Below are 23,414 nucleotides of genomic sequence, written 5' to 3' on the forward strand. Positions count from 1 at the left end.
CTAGAACAGAGCACTGGCAGACTACACCTAGAACAGAGCACTGGCTGACTACACCTAGAACTACTGAGGAATGGCAGACCACACCTAGAACTGAGGACTGGCAGACCACACCTAGAACTGAGCACTGGCAGACCACACCTAGAACTGAGCACTGGCAGACCACACCTAGAACAAAGCGCTGGCAGGTCACACCTAGAACAGAGCACTTACAGACCACACCAAAAACAGAGCACTGACAGACCACACCTAGAACAGAGCACTGACAGGCTACTCCAAGAACAGAGCACTGGCAGACCACACCTAGAACACAGCACTTACAGACCACACAAAGAACAGAGCACTGACAGACCACACCTAAAACAGAGCACTGACAGACCACACCAAGAACAGAGCACTGGCTGACTACACCTAGAACAGAGCACTGGCTGACTACACCTAGAACAGAGCACAGACAGAACGCACCGAGAACAGAGCACTGGCAGACCACACCAAGAATAGAGCACTGACAGGCTACATCTTGACAAAGCACTGACAGGCTACACCTAGAACAGAGCACTGGCAGACCACACCTAGAACAGAGCACAGACACAACGCACCGAGAACAGAGCACTGGCTGACTACACCTAGAACAGAGCACAGACAGACCGCACCGAGAACAGAGCACTGGCAGACCACACCAAGAACAGAGCACTGTCTGACTACACCTAGAACAGAGCACAGACAGAACACACCGAGAACAGAGCTCTGGCAGACCACAACAAGAACAGAGCATTGGCTGACTACACCTAGAACCCAACAGACCACACCTAGAACAGAGCACTGACAGATCACGCCTAAAACAGAGCACTGACAGACCCCACCAAGAACAGAGCAGCGACAGACCACACCTAGAACAGAGCACTGACAGACCACACCTAGAACAGAGCACTGGCAGACTACACCTTAAACAGAGCACTGGCATAACAGAGCACTGACAGACCACACCTAGAACAGAGCACTGGCTGACTACACCTAGAACAGAGCACTGACATGCCACATCAAGAACAGAGCTCTGACAGACCACACCAAGAACAGAGCACTGACTGACTACACCTAGAACAGAGCACTGACAGACCACACTAAGAACAGAGCACTGACAGACCACACCTAGAACAGAGTACTGACAGACCACACTGAGAACAGAGCACAAACAGACCACACCAAGAACAGAGCACTGGATGACTACACCTAGAACAAAGCACAGACAGAACGCACCTAGAACACAGCACTGGCAGACCACACCAAGAACAGAGCAGTGACAGACTACACCTTGAACACAGCACTGACAGACCACACCTAGAACAGAGCACTGACAGGCTACACCAAGAACAGAGCTCTGACAGAACAGAGCACTGACAGACCGCACCTAGAACAGAGCACTGACAGACCACACCTAGAACAGTGCACTGACAGACCACAGCTGGAACAGAGCACTGACAGACCACACCAAGAACAGAGCACCGACAGACCACACCTAGAACAGAGCACTGACAGGCTACACCAAGAACAGAGCACTGGCTGACTACACCTAGAACAGAGCACTGACCGACCGCACCTAGAACAGAGCACTGGCAGGCCACACCAAGAACAGAGCATGGACAGACGACACCAAGAACAGAGCACTGACAGACCACACCAAGAACAGAGCACTGACAGACCACACCTAGAACAGAGCACTGACAGGCTACTCCAAGAACAGAGCACTGGCAGACCACACCTAGAACAGAGCACTTACAGACCACACCGAGAACAGACCACACCTAAAACAGAACACTGACAGACCACACCAAGAACAGAGCACTGGCTGACTACACCTAGAACAGAGCACTGGCTGACTACACCTAGAACAGAGCACAGACAGAACGCACCGAGAATAGAGCACTGGCAGACCACACCAAGAACAGAGCACTGGCTGACTACACCTAGAACAGAGCACTGGCTGACTACACCTAGAACAGAGCATAGACAGAACGCACCGAGAACAGAGCACTGGCAGAATACACCAAGAACAGAGCACTGACAGGCTACATCTTGACAAAGCACTGACAGGCTACACCTAGAACAGAGCACTGGCTGACTACACCTAGAACTACTGAGGACTGGCAGACCACACCTAGAACTGAGGACTGGCAGACCACACCTAGAACTGAGCACTGGCAGACCACACCTAGAACAGAGCACTGGCAGGTCACACCTAGAACAGAGCACTTACAGACCACACCAAGAACAGAGCACTGGCAGACCACACCTAGAACAGAGCACTGACAGGCTACTCCAAGAACAGAGCACTGGCGGACCAAACCTAGAACAGAGCACTTACAGACCACACCGAGAACAGAGCACTGACAGACCACACCTAAAACAGAGCACTGACAGACCACACCAAGAACAGAGCACTGGCTGACTACCCCTAGAACAGAGCACTGGCTGACTACACCTAGAACAGAGCACAGACAGAACGCACCGAGAACAGAGCACTGGCAGACCACACCAAGAACAGAGCACTGACAGGCTACATCTTGACAAAGCACTGACAGGCTATACCTAGAACAGAGCACTGGCAGACCACACCTAGAACAGAGCACAGACACAACGCACCGAGAACAGAGCACTGGCTGACTACACCTAGAACAGAGCACAGACAGACCGCACCGAGAACAGAGCACTGGCAGACCACACCAAGAACAGAGCACTGTCTGACTACACCTAGAACAGAGCACAGACAGAACGCTATGAGAACAGAGCACTGGCAGACCACAACAAGAACAGAGCATTGGCTGACTACACCTAGAACCCAACAGACCACACCTGGAACAGAGCACTGACAGATCACGCCTAGAACAGAGCACTGACAGACCCCACCAAGAACAAAGCACTGACAGACCACACCTAGAACAGTCCACTGACAGATCACACCAAGAACAGAGCATCGACAGACCACACCTAGAACAGAGCACTGACAGACCACACCTAGAACAGAGCACTGGCAGACTACACCTTAAACAGAGCACTGGCATAACAGAGCACTGACAGACCACACCTAGAACAGAGCACTGGCTGACTACACCTAGAACAGAGCACTGACATGCCACACCAAGAACAGAGCTCTGACAGACCACACCAAGAACAGAGCACTGGTTGACTACACCTAGAACAGAGCAGTGACAGACCACACTGAGAACAGAGCACTGACGGACCACACCTAGAACAGAGCACTGACAGACCATACTGAGAACAGAGCACAAACAGACCACACCAAGAACAGAGCACTGGCTGACTATACCTAGAACAAAGCACAGACAGAACACACCTAGAACACAGCACTGGCAGACCACACCAAGAACAGAGCACTGACAGACTACACCTTGAACACAGCACTGACAGACCACACCTAGAACAGAGCACTGACAGGCTACACCAAGAACAGAGCACTGACAGAACAGAGCACTGACAGACCGCACCTAGAACAGAGCACTGACAGACCACACCTAGAACAGTGCACTGACAGACCACAGCTGGAAGAGAGCACTGACAGACCACACCAAGAACAGAGCACCGACCGACCACACCTAGAACAGAGCACTGACAGGCTACACCAAGAACAGAGCACTGGCTGACTACACCTAAAACAGAGCACTGACCGACCGCACCTGGAACAGAGCACTGGCAGGCCACAGCAAGAACAGAGCATGGACAGACCACACCAAGAACAGAGCACTGACAGACCACACCAAGAACAGAGCACTGACAGACCACACCTAGAACAGAGCACTGACAGGCTACTCCAAGAACAGAGCACTGGCAGACCACACCTAGAACAGAGCACTTACAGACCACACCGAGAACAGAGCACTGACAGACCACACCTAAAACAGAGCACTGACAGACCACACCAAGAACAGAGCACTGGCTGACTACACCTAGAACAGAGCACTGGCTGACTACACCTAGAACAGAGCACAGACAGAACGCACCGAGAACAGAGCACTGGCAGACCACACCAAGAACAGAGCACTGGCTGACTACACCTAAAACAGAGCACTGGCTGACTACACCTAGAACAGAGCACAGACAGAACGCACCGAGAACAGAGCACTGGCAGACCACACCAAGAACAGAGCACTGACAGGCTACATCTTGACAAAGCACTGACAGGCTACACCTAGAACAGAGCACTGGCATACTACACCTAGAACAGAGCACTGGCTGACTACACCTAGAACTACTGAGGACTGGCAGACCACACCTAGAACTGAGGACTGGCAGACCACACCTAGAACTGAGCACTGGCAGACCACACCTAGAACAGAGCACTGGCAGGTCACACCTAGAACAGAGCACTTACAGACCACACCAAGAACAGAGCACTGACAGACCACACCTAGAACAGAGCACTGACAGGCTACTCCAAGAACAGAGCACTGGCAGACCACACCTAGAACAGAGCACTTACAGACCACACCGAGAACAGAGCACTGACAGACCACACCTAAAGCAGAGCACTGACAGACCACACCAAGAACAGAGCACTGGCTGACTACACCTAGAACAGAGCACAGACAGAACGCACCGAGAACAGAGCACTGGCAGACCACACCAAGAACAGAGCACTGACAGGCTACATCTAGACAAAGCACTGACAGGCTACACCTAGAACAGAGCACTGGCAGACTACACCTAGAACAGAGCACTGGCTGACTACACCTAGAACTACTGAGGACTGGCAGACCACACCTAGAACTGAGGACTGGCAGACCACACCTAGAACTGAGCACTGGCAGACCACACCTAGAACAGAGCATTGGCAGGTCACACCTAGAACAGAGCACTGACAGACCGCACCTAGAACAGAGCACTGGCAGACCACACCAAGAACAGAGCACTGAAAGACCACACCTAGAACAGAGCACTGACAGACCACACCTAGAACAAAGCACTGGCAGGTCACACCTAGAACAGAGCACTGACAGACCACACCTAGAACAGAGCACTGGCAGGTCACACCTCGAACAGAGCACTGACAGACCACACCTAGAACAGAGCACTGACAGGCTACACCTAGAACAGAACACTGACAGACAACACCTAGAACAAAGCACTGACAGACCACACCTAGAACAGAGCACTGGCAGACCACACCTAGAACATAGCACTGGCTTACTACACCTAGAACTGTATTAAGCTCCACCCATGTTCCGTCCATACATTTTATTGTCTTCTTGCATTGTCTTTCAGAATTCTTGTAAGTTTGTTAGTTTCTTTTTTTGGTAGTCCCTCATTCTTCCTGTTTAATACCTCCCTCTCTTCTGTTGTTACCTCCCACGAGGACAGACCCTTTTACATGTAACATTACTCTGTACGTTTTACTGACTCTTTCGAAGCACTGTTTTGTTAATCCCTTTTTCGTGGTAGCTGGCGTTGCAGGCACAGCTACGCACTTCCCACAACTCTAACTCATCAGATGCTTCTGAGGGTGCCTATTCCGTGCACTTCCCCCTCCTGCATTGGCACACACACTTTTGCATCTCCGGGGTGGGTGCCACTCGTAGTCGGATTTTGCTGACCCTTGGAAATCACCGCGTTGGAGGAGACCTGCTCGTTTTGGGATCCTGGAACTGTAGCTGTTGAGCCTGTACTCTGCTGGACCTTAGGAGACTGGGACTGCGAGGCCCATCAGGCAGTGCGCTCTCTACATCTCGCGCACCTGCCGCCTCTTCCCGTGACTCCTCCCCTTCCGTCCCTCTGTGTATTTAAGGTGGAACTAATGCGCGTTCGCAGGACGTGCGCACGGGACGTAGCCCGGGACTAAGCCCGGACAAAGGGCGGGCCCTCTGCGGCCCTCCGAGGCCTGCAGAGACTGGACTGGGCCTGTATCTCTGGTCAACCCACCATCCAAAGTTTGCTGTATAGCAAGCATACCTCTATTGACTCTTGTACTGGTACCTTTTTATTTACTATTCTCCCATCGCTTATATAATTTGTAATATTTATGTGGAACCCATCAATGTCAGGTACTTGTTAATTGTCTCACATTTTGGTAGTAATCTGATTCTATACTTTACTGACATTTGCTATTTTTGCTAAAGGCTATGTCCACTCGTGAGACCCGCAGCCAGGCTGCGGCAGGTGCAAAAACCCAAAAACTAACAGGCACACTGGACAATTTTATCCTTTGCACTAATTCCCTAATTGATCAGGGAATAGTCCTCATGGAAAGAAGGGTCTCGCAGGACCTTGCTCAAGCCAAAAGGTCTACATTAGGCAACATATCCTCTGCGCGTACCCCAAACAAAGTCTTAAGTAATTTTGATCCCAATCCTATGCAGACGGACGCCAGGTCTCCCACCACTACCAGTATCCATCTGTCTCTTTTGGACCCTCCTCCCCTGACCTCCCCACCCTCGACCCTATTGGTTAACAATTTAATATCTATACCAGCTCTCGTTCACCATGAGAACATCCATACCCAAAGGGGTATTTTGGAAGGTGCAATTCCCAAATCAAAACGAACAACCCACAAGGTCAATGGTGCCAACTTAGTCACTCAAGAGATGTTGGGATGTAATGATGATATGGCAGGTGTTAGTAGTAGTATTGAGGAGGGGAGGGATCAATCGGGTCACAACACAGGGAGAGATAAGGTTCAGTATGTATCCCACCCCTTACCAATGGGTATTCCAGATGATACTGTCTCTAACAGTAGTCTGGTTAGCATTCTTGACAATAGCAGTTGTGATGAATCTTCAGAGGATTTAGAGGACAGGAACGTTCCACTTTTGAGCTCCATATCTGACCTTATCAAATCTCTACTTTCGCCCCTGGAAATCAAACTGCAGAGCATAGAAGACCAGCTCCAGGCTCTTTCTCTGGAACTAAAAACCAGGGAAACTAATCATGCCCAAAGGGCTTCTAACGTACCGGCTCCTGTTCGCAGTCTCCCGTCCATAACCAAGAAGCAATCTGTAGGGGAAAACCCCACCCCCAAGACCCGCCCTCCTAAAATTCCTATCTCTAAGGGCAATAAAGTTTGTACAAACCAGCCAGCCACTGATGTACCCATTACTCCCCAGAGTATAATCGAACCTAGCACTTCAGTCCCCAAACCCTCCTTGCCCCATCCTGAGAAACCGAAGTCACACCGGAACATCAGTTTACCACCTGACGCCTGTCCCTATGTGATAGTTTTAACAGGTGTCCCCGAGCTAGCCCCCGCCACCTCTGAACCTTTCTGGGCACTTAAAAACAAAGTATGTCACTGGTTAGACAGAAATTATCCTCCGCCTCCTAATATTAACAGCAAAATGCTCATGGTGGAGAGAGCTCCATGGGTAGGTGAGAATAGGAAAAGTCTACAGGGAGACTGTGTTGTTGTTACATTTGAGGACCCGCGATTGGTGGAGTATATTTGCTCTGGTTCCCCATGCAACAACAATACCACGATTATGGTTAAACCCCTGTCATATTTCTGTATGTCTACGGAACATCATGACAATAGGTGGAGTTGGTTGAGGACCTCTATCAGTGGGAGGGGGAGGATGAGGTCCGAATCTCTGAAGGACCAGAATTCCACCAATTGGGGTGGGGACGACGGCGGAGGCTGGAACACAGTACGAAGAAGAGCAGGGAGGCCTATTCCAGGTGGCAACCAGTTTAACAGGGAACGGCTTGGTCCACAGCTCAATTATCCCCTATTACCCTGTTACAATCGATACAGTGACTCCCAACCATGTCTTCTGGACAAACTGGTAAGAGTGTGGCGACTGTTCCCTCCGGGGTAGGAGGAAAAATTGGCAGGGATGGCCCAGTTAGTATGGGAATTATCAGTTCTGGTAGAGGAGAAAAGGAACCCAGTACTCCAGTTTTAATGAAGGAATTATCTGTAGCTCCTATCTCCATTAATATTCTGTCTTGGAACACAGCAGTATTAAACAAAAACCTTGTTAACCCTGATTGGAACGACTTCATGAACACTTTCCATATATGCATGTTCCAAGAAACTTGGTGCCTGACCCCGCAATATAAAAATGGGTATTCAACCTATTTTATCCCTGCAGTCACGGTGGGGAAAGGTCGCCCTTCTGGTGGCCTGCATATTTGGGTAAAGATAGATTTGAATTGTGTTGTCACCTCCCATAATATTGATTCCAATGACATCTTGCACATTTTCCTAAAGAGCCTGTCCGGGTGTACCATTTTTGAACTCTTTTGTGTTTATGCAAGAGGCCTATAGGGTGGTCTAATCTCGCCCACAATAGAGTTGCTAGACAGGAGGTTATCAGCTCTTCCACCTAGATCTAAAATATTAGTTGGGTGAGATCTCAATTGTACTTTTGAACCCCTGGATGATGAAGAGATACTAGGTTTTAATTCAGAGGATTGGAGGCAGACTATACCCCCCCTAGTCCTTGCTCCTATTAAGAAATGGACAGCCAGAGCAATCCAGCTGAATGCTCTGGTTCTAGAACACAATCTACGGGCTCTGAATGGGCGAACTGTTTCAGATCGCAATGGGGCAATGACCTTTAACAGGTTAGGCTGCCCATCTCGAATTGATTACATCCTTCTGGACACTCAGTCATGGGCTAGCATAGTTGACATGAAGGTTAGGCAATCAACAGATAGTGACCACAATCCATTATGTATGGAAATCCAATGGGCAAATGGGACCAGCAAAAGTGGAAACCCAGAGATGATCACCAAAGAGGTCTTTCCCTCCAATTGTAACCAGAAGTTAAAATGGAACGTGGTTAGGTGCGAAGAGGGGAAACTCAATAGTATTAAAGAGCTAGTCTTGGCTGAAACCCGCAGCCTTACAGCCGTTGCCCTAGCAGCACCTCATTCTCCAGGATCAATCTTGCCAGTATTGTATAAGAACTTTACAGATAAAATAGGAGAGTTCTTTTCCAAGAGGTCACAGGGGATGTCTATGGCAAACCAAAAATCTATTAAGGGCAACCCCTGGTATACGGCAAACTGCAGGAATAAGAGGAAAGCTATCACATTAGCCATAAAAAGTAAGGATCCCATAGCAGTGAGACTAGCCAGAAAAGAGTACCACATAAGCATAACATCAGCTAAGAAGGATTGGGAGGAGGAGCATTGGCAGCAGCTTGAGGCCGCAGTCTGTGGGAAAAATTCTATCATTTTTTGGAAATTGATCAATGCTCTTGATAGAAGGGGGGCAGAGCCGATTTCAAATCACATAAATGGACATCAATGGTACTCCCATTTTTTACGGTTGTACTGCGAGGACAGTGCTGATGGTCAACTAACATCTCCAGCTGTGGAAATCCAGAGCGAGCCCAGCATGGAGTTAGGTACCAAGGAAGAGCCTTTCACCCCGCAAGAAGCTCAGGATGCTATTTTAAAAATATTACCAGGGAAGGCGGCCGGCCCAGATGGCCTGCCGGGGGACCTGCTACTGCACGACCCCACACTATGGGCAGATCTTATATCCTGTTTAATGAATCTAATACAGCATGGCCACCCTGTCCCGGAATCCTGGAAGGGTGCGGAGGTTATCACCATATACAAGAAAGGTGATAGAGAGGACCCTGCCAACTACAGACCAATAAGTTTAATCGATACCATTCAAAAGGTAGTTGGCAGGGTCATCATAAACCGGATAGAGTCATGGCTAATAGAAGAGGACATCTTGACCAACTTCCAGGCGGGGTTTAGGCGTAATGTTGGTGCGATGGACCAGGTTTTTCGGTTCTGTGCAGTCTATTGGAAGTCAGTGTCTATTACCAAGGGTAGTCTGTACCTGGCCTTCATAGACTTGAAAACAGCATTCGATGTCATCCCACGTGCTAAACTTTGTGAGGTCCTCTTGGACATGGGTTTCCCTAGTTATTTGTTGCAGTTTATTATTAAACTCCACGAAGACAATTATGCAAGGATTAGGTGGGGGAACCAGGGTCAATTGACAGAGAGGGTACCAGTCAATAGAGGGGTGCGGCAGGGATGTGTGATGACTCCGACACTGTTCTCCCTCTTTATAAATGGGGTGGTGGACCATTTGAGGGAGGACCCTGCAGATGCCCCTGTCCTTGCTGGGGAGAAAACCCCCACACTCCTCTTTGCGGATGATACCCTCCTGATGTCTAAAACCCCTAAGGGCCTGCAAAAATTGCTTGATCGTTTTAGTGTTTTCTGTAAAGACCGTGGGCTAACAGTTAACGCTGCGAAAATGAAGCTGATGGTATTGTCTGCAAACAGAAACCGTAGGAAGCCTTATCTTTCTTTGAATGGGTCCCCTCTAGAGGTAGTGGACGAATTTGAGTACCTCGGGGTTAGACTCTTTAACAACATGAGCTGGGATTCCCATTTGTCCAAAATGGTTTTAAATCTTAAAAGGGTCTCTGGAGCAATACTGAAGAATCAACGCCTCTCTATCAGCAGACCAATAGCCCCTGCCCTGCCAGTTTATGAGGGGAAAGCTTTAGCCTCAGCAGTTTATGGCTCTGAACTATGGGGCGCTGAGAACACTAAGGCATTGGTAGTTGCAGAGAACAAGTTCATGAGAGACATAGTTTCGCTTCCCCCCTTGAACCCTCTGAAGCCACTATTCCTCGATATGGGCAAATGATCGATCTCTGAGATAGTCCAACTCCGCCCTTTGCTATTCTGGGTGCGTCTCAGAAGGACCCCTGAACTAGCAAAATATGCTCTAGTGTTGGACGAGCTAATTAGGTTGAATGCATCCAACAAAATAAAGTGGCTTAACAATTTAAAGAAGCTGGTGTTATCAATAGGTTTGGCCGGATCCTGGGCCTCACAATCCCCTCCACCTAAACCAACTGTTAAAAAACTCTATTGGGATTGGGTAGAGGCCAAGGACCTGCATAAATCAAGCTGGGGTCCCTTAACGAACAACTTTCTTGATCACAAGCCCCTCAGAAAGTTAGAGCCATTTTTGGACTTCATCCAGACCCCTCGAGATTGAACCTTGTTCCTGAAATTAAGATATGGTACCCTTCCCCTCAAAAAATTCACGGAAGGATGGAAGGTCAGGAGGGAGCACGATCTAAAATGCCCAGGTTGCCCATGTCTGGAAGAATCACTTGGCCACTTTCTGTTTGCATGTACTGCTTATAAGCAGGCTATAGCAAAATGGTTGAAACCAGTGTGTATGGAGCTAGGAGTCAGGGACCATAGATCAGCTCTGCGCATTATTTTAACCAACACCACCTCCATGTATATTGTTTGTGTGGTCGCTAAGTACTTGGCGAGCGCCTGGTTTATTCGGTCAAAACTGCTATCCAACGCCTGTTCATATCCTCCCCAAGAATGAATTTTAATTCTGTGTAGACGCCCCCTCCATCTTTTAAATGTTTGTAGCATTGATATGTTTTTAAATGAAACTATAATACTTGATAAATTGTTTTTATGTATTTTTGTATGTTGTACTTTTATGATACATTTATCGAATAAAGTATTACAAACAAACAGCATCTCCGGGCACAGTGCACTTCCCACTTATTTTCTTTTGGTGGTATTGTTTAATATTGTTTAACAATAATTATTATAAGTGTAATTATATTTTTTATCACAGACATGTTTTCTGCAGTCCACGGCAAGACTAGAACCTAGTTCCCCAGGGCCAAAGTCAGCAGTTCTGTTTGTTACGCTGCAAGCACAGTTACACACTTCCCCCAACCTTGACTGAACAGATGCTTACGAGGGTGCATGTTCCGTGCACTTCCCCCCTCCTTCTTTGCCCCACACGGCATTGCCGCTCTCCATGTTTCCAACAGCATTTGTATTTTAAAAACAGTAGCGGGTGTAGGCATCTCTATTTTTGAACAGTAGCCTGTGTAAACCGACTTTTTTGAAGCGGAGCCGCCTCGCTTTTGCTCTGCTCAAGTATTCCATAACGCATTAACGGCGGCTGCGATTTTGCGGAAGTGCGGCACTTCCGCAAAACGGGCGCGGCCACGTCGGCCATTGGCCGACGGCAGCACTGGGGAGGTAGTGCTGCCGTCGACCAATGGCCGATGGCAGTACTGAACGGGTTAAAGCAGTTTTTGCTTCCCCCATCCCGCTACGCATTATGAGCACACAAACGCGGCCTTTCCCTTAAACAGGCGGCGACACTTCCTCATTTCTCCTCTTTCAGCCATTTGCTGCTCTGCCCTATCGCCTTCCTCTCTCGCTCCCAAGGTCTCTTCAGGGACACACGCTTCATGTTTCCAGCGGCATTTCAATTTTAAAAACAGTAGCGTGTGAAGACATTTTTTAAAAATAGCATGTGTAAACAATTGTTTTGCATGGCGCGGCGTGTTCTTGAAGCTGTTTTAAAAAATGTTTCGCTACCATTCACAAATGAGAACTGGTTCCCTGTGGACCCCTTCCGGTTTACGAATGGGTTACCACCTACTTTAGGTACCTTCCAGGATCAACTTTATTGTAAACTGCGTGGTTGATGTGAGTTTATGATCTGGACCACATTATCATATCTTGTATGACAATTGACAACTACTACTGCATTATGTTTGTTATTTGAAAATTATAAATAAAATATAAAAAATGCGAATGTTTTGCGACCGCATTTCGTTTGCAAAACATTCACACATACCACTGTGATTCGGTATTTGGAAGAGATGCCCTAAACACGCCCTTTTCTGATAAAGAATCGCAAACCCACTTTGCGATTCAGTAATAGGTTAATAAATCACAAATTGGGCCTCTGTACATTTAAAAAGGCCTTTTTTCATTCGCAAACGAACCGATTTTGCAAATCTGGCCATTTGTGAACGAAAAAACCTTTGTACATCTGGTGCCTTACCTCTCCAGAATATCTTAGCTACTACACCCATGATGAATGGCTGCATCTTACAAAGATATCTCTGCAGTTGATGGATTGATGCACTTGGTTATTCAATATCAATCTGTGTTTAACCCGAAGATATTCTGTAACTCTGTATGGCTGGCACTTTACACCCTGAGCTCGTGTTCACACATCACACAAACACAATGTGACCTGTAGGGTCAGATGGGTGTGGTAGCAGTTATTTCATCATAGATGTATGTGGTGTTTGCGTGAACCTAGCGTAAAGGCAGCTGAGCACTGCACAAGGTCAAAGGTAAAAGATACATTCAATGTATGATTGGAGGAGTAAATGGTCTCTGAAAGCAAGGGTCTACTACTACCACACAGTGATGTAGTGTTCGTCAAAGAGGTGTCTTCAACTCTTTACTTATGTGGAGCAGCTCTGGGCTGGTCCTCCTTCATATTGGATGCAGAGATGGAGAAGGCCTGTTGCCTTGCTTGTTTTTGTTTGTTGCATCTTTTCGTCCCCAACCTGGTGTTTTCCAGCAGATTCCTGAATAATTGCCTCCAGTTATTCTAACTTCTCTGCAGCAGGCACACTAACCCACTACCTTATCTCACACTGTGGATACCTGACAAATACAATGTATTCAACACATCCAACTGCTGTACGTCAAGTAACTTACTGAAAACAATAGGTGCCCTAACTAACTATTTTATCTTGCACCATGATTGACAAATAAAAACAGGTAACAAACACACACCTCTGCACAGGTCCAACAACCCACTTATCAACCTACTATTTACAGGTAATAAACAAGCAGTATAGATGAGGCTAGTACTGCTGCTGTAACCATGCAGGATCCCAGGGTGCTCAAGTGCAAAGTGCATTAGATGCACACTTTAGGATAGCATTAGTAGGTATGTTCACATGGTATCCTCAATTTTCAAAGCAGTATCTCTTCTCTTCATATCTGTTTTAGGCCTCAGTGCACAGGTTATCAGCAGCCGATTGGGCCCTGGAGGTCTGCGGGCAGATGGAAGGAAGCGCTGGTGGCTCTGACGTTGTGGCCAAGGGGACAGGTAGCACCAGCAACTTGGACGCTGTACTGTGTGCTGCACTGGTGTGCGCAAAGGCCAAACTACAGGAATCTGGCTCATGAGCCCTGAAGAAGCCTGAAAAAAATCGAATGGAAGTCGAAACTTCCTGTTGGAGAAGCAACACACACGCCCACTGTGAGGTCGTTCTGGTATCTAGAAAGGACACCTCTTCTAAACCCTGTCATTTGGAGATCAAGGGACACACATCCTTTGTCAGGCTGTGTCATAACACTGACCGCGACTGAGAAACCGTCATCGTTGGCCCTGCCTCCGGGCAAGAACGTCTGTTCACAGTAAGAAAAACAAATAAATAAAGAACAGCACTGTAGCATGTTTTGGAAGCAACTTCTGGAATGGAGATTCAGCACTGTTCTCCAATCGTCGCACTGCACTTTGTTACCCTGAATGCCTGAACCTGATTATAACATCTTGTTCTCCTGAAATCAAAGGTACACGAAGGGTCACACCCATGAGGACACTGCAGGTATGTCGCTCTGTGTCTCCTCAAGGTGGAGGAGTGTTCCCAAGTCTTGTATTAATTAATGCAATAAAATGTTTCCCATCACCTTTTATTTTGAACGCTCAGTGTCTGTTCTTCAATGTCTCCAGAGCAAAACATTTTTTGAGGACCTGCAGTGTAACGTCCTGATTTCCTACAGATAATAGGTAAGTTAAAAGGGTTGCAGTTTGCTTCTGTGGGTTTATTCCTAGGACTGGAGCAAATGTCCAAGAGGAGTCCTTGTGAAAACTGTGTCAGGTGTAGCTTCTCCTGGGCACCCTCATACATAACATTTGTAATTGATATATTTCCACTAGTTGGAAAATACACTATTTTGAAATTTGCTGCAAATGTTTACTAACGCGTGCAACTTAATTTTGTTTCTTCTGAGTGGGGAAAACATTTGCCCTAAGCCCCAGCTTGAAATCACACTTACTCCTGCCCTGGAAAGGAGTCATTTTACAAGTATTTCCAAGGTTGAAACCTATCAACTAATTTTTTTTCGAAGGCCGACAGCCTTATGAACTGTGAGTGTTGATTACATTTTAGAGGTGGGACCACGCGGGAACATCCACACGTCTTACAACCACATGTGTGAATGTGGAAGTTTCAGAAATCCGACAAAATTCTCATAATGCACTTTGCGTACAAAAAAAGTAGCAAATCCTGATTCTGTGAATGATGATTATTGTATTGTATTATATTGCATTTATATAGCGCTTACTACCCCTGACGAGGCGTCGAAGCGCCTTTATCGGCGAGTAGCACGCTACTCCGGGACCCATAGAGGATTAGTGTTGAATTAGTATAGTGAAACATGCGAGTACATTTTAAGTGGTGGATAGGTTAGTCAGTTATTTGGATTTGGAATGATAGCAGACGGATAGAGAAGGACAAAGGTTTGTATTTATATAGCGCTTGTTGACGTACGCTATTCTATAGAAATTTCCATCTACAAGCTTTGCATTTTATTTACCTAAGTTGACCGTAGCTGTGCATAAGGCTTTCTGAGTCACGCCTCTGGCTGTCAGACATGGCTGCCTTCCCCATGTTACTGTGCCGCGCTTTGATTTGGGATCTAACAAGGGTTTGAGCCTCCTCCTCAAACATTATGTTGTCCTCTGCCATGACTTCTCACACTGGCCCAGTGGAGAACCCCGCACACGCCGCCGCCATCTTTATTGCCATCCTTGAAGCGGTGTGGAGGTCGCTGTGTGCCACCACTGGCAGGGACTGGTATTTTGTAATTATTACGACTCCACTGGTACCATGAGTAGTGGCACCTTGGAGAGGCATTGAGTCTTTCTCTCTGATATCCGCTGGTAGCGCCTGGTGGTGCAATCTCATCGTCCACAGATACCCTCACTACCACCCTCCACCAGTGCCACTCATCTCTCCACAGCCCCTCTTTCACATGCATTTAGTTTGTTTTATAGCGCTTCTCACACCAGTCTAAGGTGTCAGAGCACTTTACATCACACACATTATACAGAGACAATGACTATGTGCACATCAGTCGATTGGAAATGGTGCTTAAGTCAGTGGGGACTACAAGGCGCAGGAGTCACATGTCATCCATACTAGTAGGCAGTGTATTTTAAGAGTGTTTGCTCTGGAGAAGCACAGACTCAGGATTTCAAACACACCACAGTGGTTCGGATTGACTGTACTAATAAGAATGGATTTCTACCCAAAAGAACCATTATTGGCTGCATTAGGATAATGAAAGACTTTGGGAAAAAACATAATGGTCTCATTATACCGTGCAGTTTACATGCAGCTCTTTGATGACAGTTCATAGGTCACTGTGCTGTATTCGAAGGATGGTAACTTGTGAACTACAGGTAACAAAAGGATTTCTGTGACAAAAGCAGTAACCCACTGAGCTATCCACATAAAATACAATTCTGTGCTCTCCATGATACGTGTTCTTTGCAGCAAGCACATTAACCAGCAGGAACTTTAATCACCAGAGTTATCTCAACATCTTTATTGTTGCCTGAAAACTGCTGGACACACAAGGACCTCTGCAACATAAGTTATTTCTAAACGCAGCGCCACCCAGCTCTGCGTCAGATGCGGCTACACATCCCTAAAGACAGCCCTGGGTATGACGTTTACTAGACCAGTCACAACTGGCCAGTGAGGCAGAGCTGGGCAATCAGTCTTTGTCAATCCATGTGTCCTTCATCAGATGGATGTGTAAAGTTTTCATAGACAACAATTTAGAAACATAAACTGTTGATTTTTATAGATTTTTTGTAATTTTTGAAATATAAGTATTAAGAGAGAGAAGCTCTGAACCTGTGTTGAAGGCTCCAGTCACCACGACTCCGTGTCCGGCATCGAGGCAGAGCCGGCGCTGCAGAGCTATGCAAGACATTTCCAGATCCAGAGAAGCGCCTGGGATATTCAAAGGTGAGGAAACTGCAGGTAGGACGAGTATCCACCAGAAAGAGCGTTACCGAAGGGAAGTCGTTCTCTCATTCCACCCGACTCAAGCACATGTATGTAGGTCGGTTTGTGTGCACATTGGTTTGAAGGACGCAGGGAGGCCGTATTTTATCCTTAAGGCCTGTCAAGAGAAATGTTATCAATACCTGCCCAGTGATAGATTCAGACATCATTTTCAGAGGAGAAAACCCTATGGTGTGTTTTCAAGCCAAGTCGGTATCCAGTCGTGACTTCCAAGTTGACCTACACATGCTCCTTGACAGGCTTCCCTTCTGAGACTCCATCTCTATGGCTTATGTTTTTATCTAAACAAGACAGTGGCTCCAACGAATGTCTTATTGTTCTGAGCATTAACTCAGCGGTTTTACCTTGTGGGACACCACTACGACCCTGTGCCTTCATTTCATTGGCTCAAATCCTGATAAGGAGGAATCAAAGCCCTCCTCAGATTAGAGAAAACTGTCCTGAAGAAGGTGAACATCTACTGACTCACCGAAACGCCGCGTCGACTCTATTTTCTGAAAATGTCATTATGAAATGTTTTTGTGTACTAAGTGTTTTTAAACTTTTGAATTTAATAAATATATGTAACAACTTTTTTACATAATTGTTTTTTCTGGTTTTCATTGGGTTTTGCTGACGTATTTTACCGTATAATATTTTGAGTTGCCAATAGGTCTTGATTGATTAGCTTTGGTCTATAGTTTGGGTAACTTTGTGCCTTCACTGTGGGACATTTTTGAGTTGTGTCAAGTTATAGGCTGCCTATTAGGACTCCTTACAATGATATCCAATGTAGCACAATGAAGTGACTTTGGAGCACCGTGCCGTGCATGTGTACAGTCATCACCGCAAACCTAATTAGTAATATGACAAGATTATGGCATTCTAAAATGTTCTGGGCAGTAGCTGTGGTGGCCGGGACTATCACGAGAGACAAAAGGTTGTTGTTTTGGGATATATATTTAGTACGACGTAAACAAGAATTATGTGCACCATCTCGTCCTTATAAAAGCCATATCATGTATTTGATTATATTTAACATGACACATGGACATTAATGTGACTCATCGTCTGCAATTTACAAAAATCTATGGTTATATTGGTTAAAGTTCTGAATAGCAAATCTACATTGGTGTCAATCATTGTTTTTTTTGGTCTCGCCTAGGCAGCGCGCATGCGCTGCCCTAGGAAGTCCTTTAGCCATCGGTCTGCTCCTTTTCAAGCACGTGCTTGTGCTGGCATCCACCTAGCGGGAGCGAACAGCGGCGCGCTTGGTAATTGAAAACATGTGGCCTGCGCGCCGCTGCTAGCTTTGTGTGGATGCTAGCACAAGCACGAGTGCTTCGCCGGGCTTTTTTTTAAATTCCTTTTAGCACGAATGCAAGCACCACTCCCAGGCTTGTTCTTTTTGCCTCAATATTGTGTACGTTTTTGAGCAGAAAATAGACATGAGAGCTCCGTGGACCACTCTTAGCTCCGTCATATGAGCGTTACAATTATTCTCATTTTCTAACCAGTTTCCTTAATTAACCAAATGGTTCATGCCTTCTTCCCATCTCATTGCTAAATTATCCATAACGAGGCTGAAGACGAAATTGTTTTGGAAAAAAACATTCCCTCTTTTTTTGGTGTCACCAAGATGATAAACAACAGCAAAGCGCACCTTATTTATTAAATCATTTTGAGGGGAGATTTCCACAGGGAATTGAAGTGTTTTTTACAACGTTATAAAACGAACTGTCTCACAACCTTGTTTTAACACTTTTTAGGCGTAAACAGATGGCTTTGTGGCCATCTACTGGTGCATTTTGAGATTGCGGCTGGATTATTGGAAATTTGGTGTTTATTACCGCCAAGTTGATTGGGGGGAGTCCCTTCACAGGAAGGAATGCTCTGAGACCCCGTATATAGGCAGACATATCACAGTGTTTAAGAACGTTACTGAATATTCCATGAAGGAAAATATTAAGCCACATATATAGCAAGAATGCTTACTCTAATTTGCAGCTATTTGCTTTTATCACTGCTCCGAATCAATCAATCAAAGCATTTGTATAGCGCACTACTCACCCGGAGGGTCTCAAGTCCGCTACTGTTCGAACAGCCAGGTCTTGAGCTGCTTCCTGAAGGCGAGGTGGTCCTGGGTCAGGCGGAGGTGGGTCGGGAGGGAGTTCCAAGTCTTGGCGGCGAGGTAGGAGAAGGATCTTCCCCCTGTGGTGGCTCTTCGGATGCGGGGGACGGCGGCGAGGGCGTGGCCGGTCGATAGAAGCTGGCGTTTGGGAGCGTAGAAGTTGAGGCGGCTGTTGGGCTCCGAACAATCACTCTCTTAAGGTCCGAATAAACTAAAGCTATCTTTTCTGTGCATCTCAAGGCCATGCATCTATACGGTGTGCCTCTACTGTCACTCTGTATTTCAGCTATTGGCCCGCATTTGCTTTTAATTGTTTTTGAATTTAAATAACAATGTTAACAAAGGCTGCACACTTAAACACCACAGCATTCAGACTGAAGTTAAGGCATCGGTGTTATGGATAATGTTCGGGTCTCGCGTGAGCTGCAGGGACCCTGTCTCCCTGTTGCGATTGGCACCGAGTTGAGAGTGCCGTGCCTAACGCACAAGGACTTTTGGAAGAACAGTCGTTTTACATCTTTAAAGCATCTCATCTAGATAACAAGCAGTATGGAGATTATGACGGGACGGGGGATCATTTCATATGTGAAAGTTTGTTGAAACCATTATACACACCTATAAATTCTGTGTAAAAGCAGTTTTAAATGGCTCTCAAGATCGACCTCTAATGTATTCCTGATAAAATGCTCTGGAAATTAATTTCCTGATACAAGATCACGAACTGGACATCCTGTTCTTGACGGAGACTTGGATTGTTGCCAGCTCAGGCGCAGACATGGTTCAAGCCCTTCCCCCTGGTTTTTTGATATACCATCTTGATAGACCTAATGGGCGGGGTGGCGGTATTGCCATTATATATAGAGACACATTGGTGTGTAAGGCGCAGAACAGTGACGTATTGGACTGTGAGAGTTGCCAGTTCTCTTTTCAGGTGTCTCCTACGGTGACTGTGTCTGGCATCCTGATCTATCGCCCACCAGGAGTGTTAGGGAGTTTTATTGGCTCTTTGATGGAAACAGTCAAGCAGTTGGCTTCCTCGACAACTAATTTTATGCTGTTAGGAGATTTAAATCTCCATTTTAATGACCCAACGGACTCTGTGGCGGCGGATCTGCTGAGTGATCTGAAAGCCTATAATCTTATCCTAAAAAACCTGGGACCCTCCCACTCCAAGGGTCGCCTTCTTGATCCTATCTTCACGAATATTTCATATCTTACAGCTCTGCCCGCTTGTCCGCTACCTTGGACCGACCACTTTCTGGTCCAGGTTAGTCTGCAGGTTGACCCGAGAGCGGCCCCCTCTCCGAGAGTTTGTACTCTGGAGAGAGCTTGGTCCAGGCTATCAGTTGATAACTGGATTGCGAGACTTGAGAGCTCATGCCCCCCGGTAGCAGCGGATCCGGCTACAGCTGATACAGATTTGGAGTTGTGGATAACCAACTCCCTGGATGCCATTTCCCCCAAAAAAAGAGTAGCAAAGAGGGGTAAAAGGATGGGTTCCGCCCCTTGGTATTCGCCGGACTTACGCATCCTTAGGAAAGGATGCAAGAGACTGGAGAGAATCTGGAGAAAAAACTGGGAGGTGGCAAGCCGGGATGAATATCGCACTGCAATAAGAACATATAAAAACGCCCTTCGCAGTGCTAAGACGCAATTCTTTGAAGTGTGGTATATAAATAAATAATACCGGATCTATTTTTGAGTGAATGAATGAATAACAGATAGCTCAATAAATAAGAGTCAAAATTCGAGGTAGTAGGAGTTTTGCAGGTTTAATACAGCATAAGGACAGGAACAGGACAACCTGCATAGGAATAGGATGACAGGGCCCAGCAGCTGCTGGGGCTGGGTTTGGGATGAGCGCGCTAACTTTTAATAACAATACATGAGCATATATACATAGCGCAAACACATAGCATTACATTGCAGTAGGCGTAGCAGTGGGTGGAGCAGAAGGCGTGACGCGTAGCAGTCGCGAAAGATAAGAGTAAAAAGAGGTGTAACTGGGCGTATACATAGACATGTGGTGCAGACGTAACAGGATATGTCATGAATGGGGCGGAAACATAGGAGGGGGCTACCTAAGGAGCCGGGACCTCTAACATGGTGGTGCGCGCAAACTGGCAATGACGTGTTACGAGGAGAAGCTGGGGGCTATGAACTCTGTGCTAGGAGCAGAGACTAAAGTCTGGAGGGTCGGAGCGACATGTACCTAAACCCTATCTAGTATCTGATGTTTAGGGAACATGTTGATATAAACTAGAAGTCATGAGGGGAAAAGCTAACTGACTCTAAGACTGGAGCATGCATTTATTCTACATATAGTGCGTGATGAAGAATATTAAATGACCATTAAATACAGTATTTCTCTTAACATGGAGCCGCATAGGCTAGACAATGACGGAAACTATTGATGCAGTTCAGTAGCTTAGGAATGCAGAGAAGGAGGACTAAACTGATAACTGGAATCATAACATAGTCTTGGCAGACTCAGAGGCAGAGCCAAGCTGTACCGGGCACTGCGAGGCAGGAAGTAAGTGAAAGGTCGAGGATACAGGTGGGGGCTGGATCGCTCCTCAGCGAGGCTTCAGGAGACAGGAGCTGAATCTAGTGTCCAGGCCCTTTTGAGGCCTAGAAACGGGGACTTTATAATGAAATAACGTGCACACTGAGAAACGTGGCATCGTAGCTTTACATAGGCCTGATATTCGTAGTATTCACGAGGACTGGAAACTGGCATACTAGAGGTGGACACAACTATAATTGCGTCTTGAATCGGACATGGGGAATAACATATGCATATTGGTCATGCACACATAACATATGATGGATGACACGTAGGGACACAGAACATGACAAAATTTACTTTTCCACAGAAGAAAGGATAAAAAGTGCCTCTAATTCTTCGAGAGAGACCTTTGCAGTGGTAAAGGAACTCCTCAAAATTCCGGAGCCCCCACCATCCCAGGATAATCCTGCTGAGAAGTGTAGAGAGCTAGCAGAATTTTTTCATCTAAAAATTGAGAATATCATAGCTGCCCTGCCACAGGTCGCACAGGTTGTACAGATAGGCAATCAGATAGCAGGAGAAGGCCCCCACCTGGATACCTTCGGTCCAATCTCTGTAGCTGAAGTCGCAAAGGAGCTGGGATCCATGAAGAGTGGCTCACCAGAGGACCCAGCCCCTATGAGATTTTTGAAACAAGCTACATCTGTGGTTGCAGCTCCTATAGCGAACTTGATTAACACATCACTCACTCAGGGTGTGGTGCCGCCAAGCTGGAAAAGAGCGGTCGTAAAGGCTCTTCTGAAGAAACCCAATCTAGATTCGTCAGATTTGTCCAACTTCAGGCCTATCTCTCTGTTGCCGGGTCTTGGTAAGATCGCTGAAAGACTTGTTAATCGACAACTATCCGTCTTTCTGGAATCCAACGGCTTGCTGAGAGATTCTCAAACTGGCTTCTGGCCAGGGCAGGGCACAGACACCGCCCTCTTGGCAGTCGTTGAGGAAGCAAGGAGCATTTTGGATTCAGGAGGGTCAGTGGCAGTGATCCTTCTGGACCTCAGTGCTGCCTTTGACACTGTAAACCACCAAGTGTTGATCCAACGGCTGTCCAATGTGGGGGTCACAGGAGTTGCGTTGCAATGGCTCAGGTCGTTTCTGCATGGCCGTACTTATCAGGTCTGGGAAGGCAGCGAGAAGTCTCCATCTATCCCCCTCCAGTGCGGTGTGTCACAGGGCTCTTCGTTGAGCCCTACGTTATTTAACGTCTATATGGCCCCCCTGGAAGATGTGGTGGCCCCTTTTGGGATGAAAATTGTAAGCTATGCTGACGACACTCAGCTGGTGGTCGCTTTATCCCAACTGGAGAAGAAGCCAGACGTGCTGCGCCTATGCCTGACTAATGTACATACCTGGAGGAGTGAATCGTCACTTAAACTAAACGGCTCTAAGACGGAGATTATGCTGTTAGGGCACAAGACTCCCTCTCTCCCCTTGTCCGTCTGGCCCAGCTGCCTGGGGGAGCGCCCCAGCCCCAAGCAGGAGATCAAGAGCTTGGGAGTCTGGCTGGAGCAGGATCTCTCTTTTAAAACTCAGGCCAAGAAAACGGCGGGGGTTTGCTTCGGGCTTCTTCGCTCAGCCCGTAAAATCTTGCCCCTCCCCTTGTCATCGTGGAGGTTACTCATCCAGGGGTTAATTATCTCCAGGCTTTATTACTGCAATGCTATCTTCCTTGGTGCTCCGGAAGCCACACTCAGTAAGCTACAGCAGGTGCAAAATGCTGCGGCCAGGTTGCTGACTAATACATCAAGGCGACAATCAGCTAAGCCTGCCTTAAAAGCATTGCATTGGCTCCCGGTGAGAGAGAGGGTCAAATTTAAGGCTCTCTGTACGGCCCATAAGATTCTTC

The 23,414-nt window shown here is 47.0% G+C and overlaps 1 pseudogene across 1 annotated transcript in view; it reads left to right on the forward strand.

The window, feature by feature from the left end:
* The window catches only part of LOC144772306 (alanine--tRNA ligase, mitochondrial-like), a 444,475-nt pseudogene extending 429,988 nt beyond the window's left edge, over positions 1–14,487 (forward strand). The window contains exon 20 of the transcript XR_013599714.1: positions 13,798–14,487. The product of XR_013599714.1 is annotated as an alanine--tRNA ligase, mitochondrial-like (transcript). The remainder of the gene's footprint in view (positions 1–13,797) is intronic.
* The last annotated feature ends 8,927 nt before the right edge of the window (positions 14,488–23,414 follow it).

Source organism: Lissotriton helveticus, chromosome 8, assembly GCF_964261635.1.
Source record: "Lissotriton helveticus chromosome 8, aLisHel1.1, whole genome shotgun sequence".
NCBI lineage: Eukaryota > Metazoa > Chordata > Amphibia > Caudata > Salamandridae > Lissotriton > Lissotriton helveticus.